Here is a 12,546-nt window from a genome sequence, read left to right as displayed (position 1 = left end):
AAAAAGTTACATTCTAAGTCTAGTGATACATAGTTTCTTCTTTCCTGGTTATAATTTTCAATTTTAAACCAGTATTTATAGAGATTGTCTTTTTTTTTTTTTTTTTTTTTTTATTTATTTTGAGAGAGAGAGGGCAAGAGCACAAGCAGGTGAGGGGCAGAGAGCGGGGGAAAGAGAGAACCCCAAGCAGCCAAGCAGGCTCCCTGCTGTAGCACAGAGCCCAGTGCAGGGTTCAGTCTCAAGAACTGTGAGGTCCTGACCTGAACTGAGATCAAGAGCCCCCAGGCACCTCTAGAGATTATCTTTTAAGATCTGAGCTAAGAGTGACTAACTATAATATATTGAGAATATTTTTGCCCATTTTATTTTTGAACCTTTTTCATTAATGTATTTGTTTTTTCACTTATTTTTTTTATTTTGACATAATTTCTGACTTACAGAAAAGTTATGAGTACTACGAAGAATTCCCATATATTCTTCACTCAGATATCCCACATGGTAATATTTTGCTATTTTATCTTCTGTCCTGTAGCAATTTTGTTTTGAACTCTAGGAGGATAAACCATAGACATAATGTCCCCTTCTACCCCTAAATACCTCAGTGTGTACTTCTTAACAAGAGCATTTTCTTACCATATAATTATAACCATGTAATTATCAAAGTCAGGAACTCAGCATTGATTGAACTCTATGTAATCTACTGACTGTATTCATGTTTTGCCAGTCATCCCAATAATGTCAGTTAGAGCAAAATAAAATCTAGGATTATGCATTGCATTCAGTCATTATGCCTATTTGGTCATCTTTAATCTAGAACATTTTTGAGTCCTTGTGTTTCCTGCCATTGGCATTTTTGAAGAATACAGGCCAGTTCTTCTATAGAATGTCCTTAATACTATTTTTTTCTTATCTTTTCTTATGGTTAGATTCAGGTGACATGCTTTTGGCAAGAATGCCACAGGAGTTGTGTTCTCATTGTATCATATTAAGAAGCATAGAATATTTATTTTTCCAGTTATTGGTGATGTTACTTTGATCAATTGGTTGAGACAGTGTCTTCCAAGTTTCTCTGTGGTAAAGTTGTTATTTCGTCTTGTCAGCTGATTTTTTTCTATCGGGCCATGACAACCACAGAGCAGTTTTTCTGTGGCCTTGCCTTTACCTGCTCTTTTGATGTTACAGCCCTCCTGCCAAATAGTTCTGGTATTCGTCTGGGCCTATGGGACCTGCAGGGTCTGTGCTTCTGTGGCCAGTTCTCTTGCCTTCATATGAAGCTTCCCTTCCTTGCTGCCAAGTCTCAACTATGGAAATGTTTCCTATTACTATTACTCATTCACTTATTTTTTAATAATGTTTATTGAGTATCTTCTATATGCTTGCATTCTATAGGTTTTAGGCATGTAATATAAACATTGAAGCTTAATGTCTAGTAAGAGAGACAGGCAATGAAGAAATAAAAAAAAAATATATATATATCAGGTGGTAGTCTGGACTATGGAGAAAAATAAAGCAGGACAAGGAGTATTGGAAATGGCTGTGGATGAGGGTGGTTAACGGGCAGGTGGAAGTTTGCGTTTACAAAGGGTGAAATGGAAAATCCTCTCTGATAAGGTGATATTTGAGCAGTGACCTGAAGGATGTAAGGAAGCAAGTCATGCAACTATTTGGAAAAAGAGTGCCCTAGAAAGAAGCAGTAGCAAGTATAAAGATCTTGAAGTGGGAACATGGTTGGAGTGTTTATATAATGGCAGGAACTAGGTGAACAAGCTTGCGAGTGGTGAAGGTAGAGATGGAATTAAACCAGGTGAGGCCTTGCAGGTCATAGATTTTATTTTATTTTTTAATTTTATTTTATTAAAAAAATTTTTTTTAACATTTATTTATTCTTGAGACAGGGTATGAGTAGGGGAGGGGCAGAGAGAGAGAAGGAGACAGAGAAGCCAGAGCAGGGTCCAGACTTTGAGCTGTCAGCACAGAGCCCGATGGAGTGCTCGAACTCATGAACCATGAGATCATGACCTGAGCGAAAGTTGGACATTCAACTGACTGAGCCATCCAGGCGCTCCTTATTTTATTTTATTTTAAATGTTTACAGTTTATTTTTTTATTTTGAGAGAGAGAGAGAGAGCGCGCGCGCACAAGTGAGCAAGGGGCAGAGAGAGGGAGAGAGAGAATCCCATGAGGGGCAGAGAGGGACAGAGATGGAGAGAGAGAAGCAGGGCTCACGCAGTGCGGGGCTCGTGCTCACCTGATGCGGGCTTTAACTCACAAACTGTGAGATGGTGACTTGAGCCGAAGTCCAATGCTTAACCGATTGAGCCATCCAGGCACCCCATAGATTTTAGATTTGACTGTGATGGATGTGGGGAGACCTAAGTGAATTTTGGGCAGAGGATTAATATGATTTGATTTATGTTTTGGAAGGATCACTCCAATGATTATTGGGTTGGGAGTAGACTGAAGTGGGTCTAAATTGGGAATCAGGGAGACCATTGCAATGATGCAAGAGAGGAATCGGTTTTGAGGTAGATAGTAAAAATTTGGTTTTAAACTGTCTGGAGTTTAGGTAAGATGTTGGGACCAGAGATAAAAATTTGGGACTGATCAAAAAAAAAAGTGAAGTGGTTCTAGCACTTCAGAGGAGATGGGGAAGACATGGCCAATGGGATAGGAGAAGAACCAGGAGTACTGTCACAGAAGCTATGTAAGGAAAATGTTTCAAACAGAGAAAGTGAGTAACTATCAAATTCTGGTTTTAGAGTCAGATGAAGACTATGTCCTGTGGCAAATTATCCTAATGCAATGGTAGACTCCCAAGTATATTGCCAGATAAGCCACCTCAAAGGTTGTGGGAGAAAAGGTTTATGGACAAAATGCTTATATTACATGGTTGGTTGGTTGATTTATTTATTTATTTATGTATTTATTTATTTATTACTTTGAAGCTTATTTATTTTGAGAGAGTGTACGAATGGGGAAGGGGCAGGGGCGGGTGGGAATCCCAAGCAGGTTCCATGCTGTCAGCACAGAGCCCAACATGGGGCTTGATCCCATTAATTATGAGACTGTGACCTGAGCTGAAACCAAGATGCTCAACTTACTGAGCCACCCAACTGCGCCTTACGTGGTATATTAAGTAAATATAAAATACATGAAGAGAAGCAAGGGGAAAAAAATGTGATTAGTTAACACACTTATGATAGAGTACAAGTTGGTGGAAGGATCACCTGAATCTTATGGTATACAGTTTGTATTGTATGTCCTGGCTCTCTCTGCCTTTTCAGCTCCAGAGCCCACATAGATGGTACCCTGGGCCAAAGACACACTCTCTTAGATCCAGGGACAAGTATGCCTGGTTATAGCTTTAGTTCTGCAGTTAACCTACAAAATAGTCATGGGCTTTGTGTTTTTAGGCTGTGGACACATGGAGTCAGAATGGTGTCACTGATCGGTGGCCATACTAAGGCCTCATGTATATTGTGTTCATGTCTCATGTGTATTTAGTATATCCTGATTCTTCTTTGTCTTCTCTATACTTAGTAACTAGGTGCCTCAAGAATGTTAGATGTTTCTTGGTCTTTTTGTCCTTTTCTGTCAGTGTGTATGCACATGCTTTACTTTGTACATGTAAGTTTATATCTCATTTTGTTTTTCTGTAGCAGAAATGAATATTCTCAAATAGAACAAAAACAGCATGGTAATCAAGAGTTTACCATTGAATTTAGTCACATGAGCATCAGTGGTTATCTTGATTCAAGAGAGTTCAAGTGGGGATAGAAGAAGGAAAGTGATTAAATGCAATTCCTATGATGACTTTTTATATAAAGAGAAGCAGCAAGATGGGATCTTTGCTAAAAGGGTTATGGAGTTTGAGGGAGGGTTTGTTTCTTCTTATTTTAGGTGATGTGTTAGTTATGTATTTTGTAACAAATTATCCCACAATATATCAGTTTAAAACAACAAACATTTTTTACTTCACACAGTTTCTAATGGTCAAGAATCTGGGCGTGGTTAGTTGGGTGATTCCGGTTTAGGGTCTCTCATGAAGTTGTAGTCAAAGCTGTTGGCCTAGGCTTTAGCCATTTCAAAGCTTGACTGAGCCTGGAGGATCTGCTTCTAAGCTTGTTTAACTAGTTATTGGTAGGCTTCCATTCTCTGGTGGCTCTTGGATGGAGACCTCAGTTCTTCACTGTGTGGGCCTGAGTATCTTCATGACAGGACATTTTTCTTCAGAATGAGTGATCAGAGAGAAAGAGAAGCAATTATATGAGAGAGTTAGTGTCTTTTGTAACCTAATTTTAGAAATAAATACTATAATTTCTACATATTGTTCAGCAGACCAGCCCTAGTTAACTTTAAATGTAGGAGGGGACCTTCTCAAATTGTTAATATAAAGGGCACTGATCATTGGGACCATCCTAGAGGCTGTGTACCACAGATGCAGAGATTATATAATATGTTAGTGTGCTATACTAACATGGAAGTGACCAGTGGAAAAGGAGAGTTGATGATCATTTAAGGAGAGAAAAGGAAGGAGTTGCTGGAGCAAGGGTTTTGAGTATAAGGCTAGAGGGGACAGGATCCAACACCAAGTGGAGAGACTGAGTAAATATGAGTAGCCAGAGTAACCGGAGGGAGACGATATATGGATACAGATTACGTAGGTTGTTAGATGTGGTGGTTGGAGCTGTGGAACTTATTTTTTGAATGCTTGTTGTTTTCTCAGTGAAATGGGAAGCAAAGTCATTAGCAGAAGAGTAGAGATGAGGGAGGTGTGGGAGATTTGGGAAGAGAGGTTGGTATAAAATAGTTATTTGGAAGAATGAAATGGACTAGGGAACTGTTTACATAATACTATATGATTGTGTGTGTGTGTGTGTGTGTGTGTGTGTGTGTGTATGTGTGTATGTATGTGTATGTATTACCTGTATATTTTATTGCCAGAAAGCTATAAAGTGTGTGTGTGTGTGTGTATGTATGTATGTATGTATGTGTATTACATGTATATTTTATTGCCAGAAAGCTATAAAGGACCACTTGTGATTAGTGGTAATGAATATAAACAGACTAGTTCAACATGGATGTGTGTATGTCTGTTTTGTTTTCTTCCTTTTTTTTTTTCCCCACCCAGCATGTTCAGATTCCTTGGAACAGGTGCAGAATAGGTGACTATCAAAAGCAGCTGCTGTGCGGCTGATGTGTTTGTTGTATTCATCACCACTGTTGATCACAAATATGTTACCACTGCCTATATCCATAAATCTCATTGCTGATGTGTGATGCAGGCATGACCTCTCCTGTTAATGTTGTTGATTTCTCACCATGCCGAAAGCACTATCTCTACTTCATAGGTCATCGGTTTGACCATGGATATATTTTCTAAGGCTGGCACAGTGGTTTTAAGAAATTGAATTGGTGGGGCGCCTGGGTGGCACAGTCGGTTAAGTGTCCGACTTCAGCCAGGTCATGATCTCGCCGTCCGTGAGTTCGAGCCCCGCGTCGGGCTCTGGGCTGATGGCTCAGAGCCTGGAGCCTGTTTCTGATTCTGTGTCTCCCTCTCTCTCTGCCCCTCGCCCGTTCATGCTCTGTCTCTCTCTGTCCCAAAAATAAATAAACGTTGGGAAAAAAATTAAAAAAAAAAAAAAAAAAGAAATTGAATTGGTTCCTAACATTGAAAAACTGGGATATTTATTTCACACGTTTTGGATTTCAAACTTCTCTTAAAGTGCTGGCAGCAGTATTTCCTCTGAGGGCAACAGTCTGCTAGAATTGAATAGGGCTGCCTCCTGCTGGTGAAGCCTAGTTTTCTCACCATAATCCTTTCCCAGATCACTTACTCATTTTTGTCAGTTGCTTTTTCCCTGGAGGTATTTGAATGTATAGTTCCCCATCTGTTTTGAGGGTGCTATCTCTTGGTGCTGGTGCACAGACTCCTGAGGCCTTGTGGTCTCAAGGTTGCACAGCTATAATAGTAAAGCAATTACTCTTCTAAAGTTCCTGCCTTTGGGACTTAAGCCTGAGTCCACTGGGGACCAGTACTATGTACCACCTCTATGTTCTTTTGTCTTTGATTCAGACTTAATGCACCTTGGATTCTTAGTATGAGCTCTTACCCAGTAGATTCATTGTGCAAACAAATGTAGATTTCTGGAAGGGCACCCCATTGGTACCCTTGACATGCTTAGAGTTGTATTAAAGGTTCATAATGGGACCTGTCCTTCAGGTGAATAGCCTTTTTTATGTCAAATCTACCTTATTTTAAGGTAGTTCTGATTTTTTAAAAATAGCCAAAAACTCTTTCTGAGACAAGGCAGACAAGGATGATCAAGCTGAGTGGTAATTCCATTTAGGTCAAAGCAAGTTGTGTCTGTAAAGTCATGTAGCATATTTTCCTGCATAATTCATTTAATCAGCTCTAATGGCAGTTCAAGTTCCAAATGTTCTTAAGTATTTGCTAATGATTGCTCGTTTTTCTTGTAAGACTGAGTCATTAGAATTGGAGACCTATTTTTGTTATGGAAGAAGGAAAAAGAGAAGACAGGAAAGGGAAATTAATGCTCTTGAGTGTGAAGCTTTGTGTTTTGAGAGGTAGCTAATATGTAGAATAAATAAATAAGAAAGACAATAAATGGGGAAATTGAATAATTTTCTACCTCTTTAGGTGAATATGTTGTGGTATTATTGCTTTGTTGGTAGTTTTGTGAATTTTGTGAACTTCAGATAAATTCAAAGTTAAGGTGCAAATTATAAATCATAGGTAAAACATAATTCTTGAGAGGTTTTTTTTTTTTAATTATGTTACAACTTTTCCCCTCTAGTGTAATTTCCCATTTCCTTTGTTAATGTTGGAGATTGTGTTGTATAATTGTGATTATATTATTCCCTCTTTTTTTTTTTTTTTTTTTCCCCCTTGCTTTCTTACTAGAGTTAGAACTAATAGCTTGAAACATTTCTAGTTTTGGTAATTTTACATTATGTTTTGCCTTAGGGGACAAGTGTGATTAAACATTAATGTATTTTTCGTAGACATGAATTAAAGTGATGGTTAATATATTCTAATACAATTCTTATAGGGTGTTTGTCACCTATATATCAAACATGGTACTTGGGTCCTTTTTTTTTTTTTTTAAGAGTATAGCTCTTTTTTTTTTTTTAATGTTTATTTTTTAGAGAGAGTGTGTGAGCTGGGGAAGGACAGAGTGACAGGGAGACAGAATCTGAAGCAGGCTGCAGGCTCTGAGCTGTCAGCACAGAGCCTGATGCGGCACTTGAACCCACAAATTGTGAGATCATGACCTGAGCCAAAGTTGGATGCTTAACCAACGGAGTCACCCAGGCACCCCTATACTTTGATCCTTTTTAAGTTGATTTCCTATAGGTTATTTGTGTTTGTCTAGTCTAAAAAATTCCTTTACCAGGTAGTATTGAGTAGTATGTTTGAGAAAGGGTTGTTTTGATATGGATATACTCCTCAGTCTCCGTTTATTTTTGGTAATACTTAGGTAGTATTAGAAATAAATTATATTGATTAATAGAGCTATGAAGAATTTTTCATCATCACTAGTTTTACATCAGTGGAATCTACTAATAGAAAAATAAAAATAAAACAAAAACCTTGCTTAATAATCTTTGGTTTGATTTTATCTTCTGGGAAGGAGTAATGATGATAAGTCTCAGTATAATAATATTCATCTTGGTCAACATATATCTTCTGGACCTTTTTTGGGTCATTACACTGTTGCTAGCCCATGTTAATTAGACCCTGAGTTGAAAAAATAAGTCATGACTTGTGACTTGATCCAGATAATTTAGATTTTTTTGTTTTTTTGTCTCTTTCTAGGTGTACCATGTTCTTATTCCATTTTAATTTTTTCTTCCCCTGAAATGGAGTTAGCAGCCTCTTAGAAGTGTCAGTTCTTCACTTATCCTAATAGGAACTTTCATGACTGCTGAATTATTTTCATTTTCAAGGTCTTTCTCCCTGTATAACAATTCTTGCTGTATTTAAAGTTAATAAGTTTTAAAAATGTTCTACAACTCCTAGTATTTAAATTAAAATGTCACTCTTAACCTATTTCAGTAGTTTTTTAAAGCTTTGCTACTCAAAGTATGGTTCATGGATCCACAGCATTAAGCAGTAGCATCTGTGTAACCTGGGAGCTTGTTAGAAATGCAGAATCACAGGTCCCTTCTAAATTAGAATCTGTATTTTGACAAGATCCCAGCATGTTTCATATACACATGAAAACATTAGTTCCATTGATAATACAGAGAAGTAGCTCTGCAATGATTACCAGGGTATCTAAACTTTAAAATTTTCAGGGCTACCCTTTGGGCATATTTAGCACCAGTTTATTGAGAAGGCTAAAAGAACGCAATTCCAGGTTGCCTCCAAGGTCTTCATTTTTTGTGAGTCTTTGTAATAGTCCCTATAGCAAGCAAATAGTCATCTGGGAGCCATCTTCTTTGGGCTATGCATACGCCTCCCCCCACTCCCCGCCCCCATTTATTGTTACTTTGAGTTCAGATGCAGTCTGCCAAGGAGAATCATTTTTACCATAAGCAATATTTCCAAGAAACACAATTGATACTCTACTCTTTATCAGGTTCCCAGACTAACAAAGGTAGAAACTTAACCACAAGTCAACAGGGGAAAGGGTTAATGGAATCACTTGGGATCCTACCAGTTCTCTCTCCTAAGGACTAAGAGAGACAAAGGGCTTTAATGCATGAGTCCCTCCAGGACCCGCCTTCTGTTGACTGTAGCAATATCTATTATGTACATACACCACTGAAAGTATTGAAAGTACTCTTTTGTGTACCCCCACTTCCCCAGTACTAGACTTCCCTCGTGCTGTCTTTGAGTCATAGGTCCCATCAACATTTCTGTCTCTCTAGTATTGCTTTTTTTGCCACCTAGAGAGGATTGAAGGGAGAGATTTGGTGAGCACAGCTTTCTCTATGGTGTTGATGTAAGCATTAACTACCATTTAAATAAATTTATTTAAATATTAAATATTCTGTAAATATTTATATTTTAAATTTTTAAAAAATTTTTTAATGTTTATTTATTTTTGAGGACAGAGAGAGACAGAGCTTGAGCAGGGGAGAGGCAGAAAGAGAGGGAGGCACAGAATCCCTGAAGCAGGCTCCAGGCTCTGAGCTGTCAGCACAGAGCCCAACGTGGGGCTCGAACTCAAGAACTGTGAGATCATGACCTGAGCTGAAGTCGGACGCTTAACCTACTGAGACACCCAGGTGCCCCGATTCTATAAATATTTAAATGTTAAGACTTTGTGCTAGGAAACTAGAGGATGTACCAGATATAGTCTCTGCTGTTTATATATAATAGAGGAAAGAAAACATGTAAAATAAGAGCGAAGAATACAGTTTTATAAATGAATTATAGATTCTGTGCTATGGGTGTATTGAGTGCAACATACCTTATTGGTAAATCTTTGTGAGTTGTGAGTGAGTTGCATGTGTTCTTTTTGTAACTGAACTCGAGAGGTTTGTTGCTTGGGGTGCATCAAATTGAACACAACCCGAGGAAGGGTTGGAAGCATTGTTATTGTTACAAGTAAGGGAACAGGAAGATAGCTCTCTAAATACTGTCTCCCATGGGGTTAGTACAGGAAGCTTTTATTTAGCGTATTAGGGAGTACTATAGGGAACTTACATAGGTGCTTCTGTTTCAATTGTACATGCTTAACATGTCGACATGCTAGTGCATACATCATGTGTTCAAAAAATGGCAGAAAGCTCCGCCCATAGGAGGAGATTTTAGTATAACAGTGAGCGAAGGGTAACTTTAAGGTTACTTCAGGAGGCTTCGGTGCAGGTCCTCAGCACCGAGGAGCAGTCAGGTGAGACACACCTAGCAAGGGGCTATCAGGTGAAACACCTAGTTAGGTATCTCCTTGGCTGGAACTGTTGGTTCTGTAGACCGAAACACTCTCCTTCCCTGCTTTTGTCCCTTCTCCTTCCCTCTTTCTCTTTATAGCTTTCAGCTCTCTTATTTGAGTAACTCCTGTTGCATCCTATCATTTTGATATGCAAAGAATAGGCTGCTGATCCTTGCACTAAAGTATATATTTCTGAATATATTGTATTTAGCTTATTGCTTTTTATTTTTATGAAATTTTAAGGTATTTATGAATTTTACCACATTTTATACTATTAAATTCATTTATGGACTGTTAATGCAAATTTTTCTTTGCATTTAGAAATCAGTTTTACATGGCTCCTTGCTTTTCAGCATTATGCTACTTTTCATTAAAATAAGCTCATCAAAGCAGAGATTACTTTGTATTTGTATAGACAAGTTATATTTCTTGTGAAAAATATTTTTAGGACAGAATCATTAACCTTGTTTATTTTTAGAAATGAGTGTTAGACAATTTAGAGATATTTTATGTACGTATAGTTTTTATTATTTAAAAATTCTTTTAACGTTTATTTATTTTTGAGAGAGAGAGAGACAGACAGACACAGCAGGGTAGGGGCAGAGAGAGAGAGGGAGACACAGAATCTGAAGTAGGCTCTAGGCTATGTGCGACCAGCACAGAGCCTGACGCAGGGATCAAACTCATGAGCTGAGAGATCGTGACCTGAGCTGAAGTTGGACTGAGCTCAACCGACTGAGCCATCCAGGCACCCCTCTTTTTTATTTATTTTTTTTAAAGAAAATGTGAAGTAAAACCTTGATGAATTTGTGGTTGTTTATCCTGTGGTAAAGAATCATGGCAAATACTTTTTGTTCTATTTGTTGCCAGCTACATGAATTAGGGATAATATGTTGTTTGGAGATAGTCTTGAATGATTGAAGCCATTTTACCTATATAAGGATTGGAATCTGAAAATATCTTGCTAACAAGTACCTGTGTTTTTTATGTAGTCAGATTCTAAATCTCCTGCATGTTTTCTGTTTCTCCTGTGGTTGTGACTGATATTTGGGTGGTGTACAAAATACATATTAATGCTTTTTAGAATAGAGATAATCTATTTAGTTATCTGATGTTCTTTCCAGTGGTCTCAGATTTCATTGTGGAAAAGAATCACCTGAGGTGCTTGTTTAAAACAGATTTCTGGTTTCTACTCCTAGAGACTCTGATATAATAGGCCTGGGGTGGGACTCTATTATCTACAGTTTTAAAAGGTAACCTCAGGATTCTCCTGCAGGAGGTGGGGACGATCATCCTTTGAATGATATTGGTTTAGAAGGAAGTAAAATTTGAGAGAGAAGGAGAATGCATAGTTGGATGTCATGCTGGAGTTTACTATAGCTGCAGGTGTAGGTCATGGCAAGGAGCCAGGGCATTGTAGAATAAAATACACTTTCTCATATAAGGCAGGTAACAGACTCACCAAGAGATTTTTAGAAATTTAGGCTTTTTATTTATTTATAGAAATGGTTGGGAGCAAGCATAGAGAGGAAGAGATAACGAAACTCTGAAAACAAAAAATAATGGTGTCTAAGCCAGTAGAAGGTTGAGACTCGAGGCAGATGGGAGCTAGGGTGTTAACTTCTAAACAGATGTGCCTCTTCTTGCTCCAGCTCTCCTACTGTCTTCAGGGCTAATTTTTCGGAAATGCCTATCTGTTCATATTATTCCGTTTAAAATCATTTTGTCCCATTAGAATAAAGTTCACACTCACAGCAGGACTCTTTTAGATTCCATAACCTGCCAATTTGAATGACTTGCCTTTCCAATATTAGGGGGCTTTCACATATGCTCTACCCTCTACCCAGATTCCTTATGTTCTATAAATACAACCTAAATGTAGAGGTGTTAAATGAGTGTTACTGTCTTATGTTACTAGGAGATTTGAAAAATTATTTTTATTAAAATATTTTTTATTAAATATAAGTAACATATAAATATGTACAGAAATTGCAAACATAGAAGTACATAAAGTAAAAACAGTGAACTACTGTTCTTCATCTGAATTTTGCTTCTCTTTGCATAGGAAATCACTAATTAATTTGGTCTGTATTCACACCAATCCCTCTCTGGTAGTTTAACTCCCCTACAGGTGCTATTCATTTAACTTTGTTATATTACATAAATACATTTTCATTGTAGAACATATCAGTGTAAATGAACATCTTCCATACCACATAGAGATAAACATACTTAAAACTTTGGCGTGTATTCTTCCAGACTTTTCTTGCTTTCTCATGTGCATACAGGTAAACACATTAAAAAAAAATTTAATGGGGGGGGTACCGGGGTGGCTCCGTTGGTTAAGCATCTGACTTCAGCTCAGGTCATGATCTCCAGTTAATGAGTTCGAGCCCCATGTCAAGCTCTGTGCTGACTGCTCAGAGCCTGGAGCCTGCTTTGGATTGGATTCTCCCTCTCTCTGCCCCTTCCCCCGCTCATGCTCTGTCTCTCTCAAAAATAAATAAACGTTAAATTTCTTTTTTTTAATTTAATGGCCAGTAATATGCAAACTCTTCTTGTGACCTCTATACCTCTGTTACCACTGTGGTACTGTCCTACTTCCCATCCAAGATCCATCCATGTTTATGCGTTGCTTTTT

At 37.9% G+C, this 12,546-nt stretch overlaps 1 protein-coding gene across 1 annotated transcript in view; it reads left to right on the top strand.

Moving 5' to 3' along the window:
* Window positions 1–12,546, top strand: part of PHF14 (PHD finger protein 14) — a 218,285-nt gene that overhangs the window by 17,405 nt on the left and 188,334 nt on the right. The gene's annotated exons all lie outside the window — the stretch shown is intronic.

This window comes from Puma concolor, chromosome A2 (genome assembly GCF_028749965.1).
Source record: "Puma concolor isolate L17-30 chromosome A2, mPumCon1.1.hap2, whole genome shotgun sequence".
Taxonomy (NCBI): domain Eukaryota; kingdom Metazoa; phylum Chordata; class Mammalia; order Carnivora; family Felidae; genus Puma; species Puma concolor.
Note: the sequence above shows the minus strand (reverse complement) of the source record. Positions and strands in the feature narration are given on the sequence as shown.